Source organism: Colobus angolensis, unplaced genomic scaffold, assembly GCF_000951035.1.
Source record: "Colobus angolensis palliatus isolate OR3802 unplaced genomic scaffold, Cang.pa_1.0 Scaffold193, whole genome shotgun sequence".
In the NCBI taxonomy this organism is placed as follows: Eukaryota; Metazoa; Chordata; class Mammalia; order Primates; family Cercopithecidae; genus Colobus; species Colobus angolensis.
The window spans coordinates 1,127,001-1,129,182 of record NW_012115077.1 but is presented as its reverse complement, the minus strand read 5'-3'; the positions used below and the strand labels follow the sequence as shown (position 1 = coordinate 1,129,182).

The 2,182-nt window shown below is 51.7% G+C and overlaps 1 protein-coding gene across 5 annotated transcripts in view; it reads left to right on the top strand.

The window, feature by feature from the left end:
• The window catches only part of FAM222B (family with sequence similarity 222, member B), a 113,663-nt gene that overhangs the window by 15,942 nt on the left and 95,539 nt on the right, over positions 1 to 2,182 (top strand). For 4 of the 5 annotated variants that reach the window (XM_011940824.1, XM_011940817.1, XM_011940823.1 and 1 more), the window contains exon 1: positions 442 to 592. The exons of the other annotated variant lie outside the window; for it this stretch is intronic. The gene's annotated coding sequence lies outside the window, so the exon portion shown is untranslated. Of the gene's footprint in view, positions 1 to 441; positions 593 to 2,182 lie in introns of those variants that run through there. 5 annotated transcript variants of the gene reach the window in all.

Here is a 2,182-nt window from a genome sequence, read left to right as displayed (position 1 = left end):
CGCATGCCTATAATCCCAGCTACTCGGGAGGCTGAGGCAGGAGAATCGCTTGAACCCGGGAGGCGGAGGTTGCTGTAAGCCGAGATCACGCCATTGCACTCCAGCCTGGACAAGAGCGAAACTTCGTCTCAAAAACAAAACAAAACAAAACCCAGTTTATCATCAGTGGTCACCTCAGAGCACCTGAATTCAGTCCTTTAAGTGCAAGTAGGATGCAGAATTCTGGAAGGGCCAGTGTGTGGCTCCTTGGGGAAGCGCGATCCAAGAGTTTACTAACCTAGGCACGGTACTCCAGAGGCGTACCCTGCGGCAGTCGCCAAATTCTCTAAGCCTCAGAATTCTTCAAGGCCAGTGTCATGTCCACTAGAGACCCAGGGGTCGAGACCATCAGGCACTGAGGAAGACGCCCCCGGCAGGGGCTGCGCAGGCGCGTGTGGCCCGAAAGGGCCCAGGCGTTCCACGCTGCGCAGGCGCAGGAGCGGCTCCGGCTAGTCCCGACAGCGGCGCCGGTGACTGAGGGGCCGGGACGTGGCGAAGTGGTGGCGGCGAGCGGCAAAGGACCAGCCATGAGGGCCGGGCCCAGTCACCGACCGTAAGTACTGGTGGAGGGGGAGTGGACAACGCGTGGGAAGAGGGTAACTTGGCGGAAGGATACATGACTTTGTGGGGTGGGCTCTGACTGTGGGAGACGGAAGGGCGTGGGGGAGGTACAGTTTGAGGTGATGATGGGAGAATTTGGGACACGGTTGGCCAGGTGGCCGCTGAGCTGGACAGGTTGGTGGAATGGGAAAGGGTTGCGTGCGGTGGAGTGAAGCAGCCCATTTGTATCATCCCTTCCTCTAGGAGCTTTTGGTCGCCTCTTCTTTTCCGCTTATTTCAGAGAATGATCGCGAGGGGAGGGTGGTGGAGGATAAAAGCTCTGTTGGAGCTGAAGAAGCCACCTCTGAACCAGGCAGAGGAAGGGTCGGTATATTGGAGTAATAGGCTGGTCTGGGTAGAGGATGGGAGTCGGGAGCCCTCTTGAAAGCTGGGAGGGGTCCAGGGAAAAGAGGTAGGGGCTTAGAGTCAGGCAGGTTCGAAAGGAAGTCCACCATTGATAAAGCTGCTAGGTAAACTTGGGCAGGTCCCACTTAACCTTTCTGAACACCAGGAAGATGTCATGCTTCAAACGGGCTATTGCAGGCATCACCTATGTAATTGAGATTGTTTATGCAAATTGTGAATTGTAAGTACTATGCTGATGTTAATGTGTCACCAACAATATACTGGAAGTTAGACTTTACCGTTGTTAATGGAATGACTGATTTCTCTGTTAAGGTAAGAAGCATATTGTTTGTAAAACCTCAGTAGACACATACGTGTTTTCTGTATGGGCATAGCAGATCATGTGCAGAACTACCAGTTCTGTAATGTGACGAATTAGCCATCAGACTTCTGTAGGAAAAATACCGTACTCTTTGGCGTTTTTACAAACGGTGTGCAGCTCCTCACCCAAAAGGACGGAGGGCCAATCTGTTAAAATACTTACTGAACATAGCTAACTCAGGTTGCCTTGTAATATAGTTGGCACTAATGTGCTTTAAAGAGTTGAGAAAAGGCCGAGCGCGGTGGCTCATGCTTGTAATCCCAGCACTTTGGGAGGCTGAGGCGGTCAGATCATGAGGTCAGAAGTTCAAGACCAGCCCGGCCAACATAGTAAAATCCCGTCTCTACTAAAAATACAAAAAATTAACTGGGTGTGGTGGCGGGCGCCTGTAATCCCAGCTACTTGGGAGGCTGAGGCAGGGGAATCACTTGAACCCATTAGGCGGAGGTTGCTGTGAACCGAGATGGCGCCATTTGCACTCTAGTCCAGGCAACAGTGCGAGACTTTGTCTGGAAAAAAAAAAAAGAGTTGTGAAAACTAGTTTGAGACAAGCTGGGAGGGCTGCCCAGTGAGGGATGTGAAAATACAATTTGTTTTATTTTATTTTTGAGACGGAGTTTTGCTCTGTCGCACTCTGTCACCAAGCTGGACTGCAGTGGTGTCATCTTGGCTTGCAACAACCTCTGCCTCCCAGGTTCAAGCCATGATCCTGCCTCAGCCTCCCGAGTAGCTGGGATTACAGATGCTCACCACCACGCCTGGCTAATTTTTGTAGTTTTAGTAGAGATGGGGTTTCACGATGTTGGCCAGGCTGGT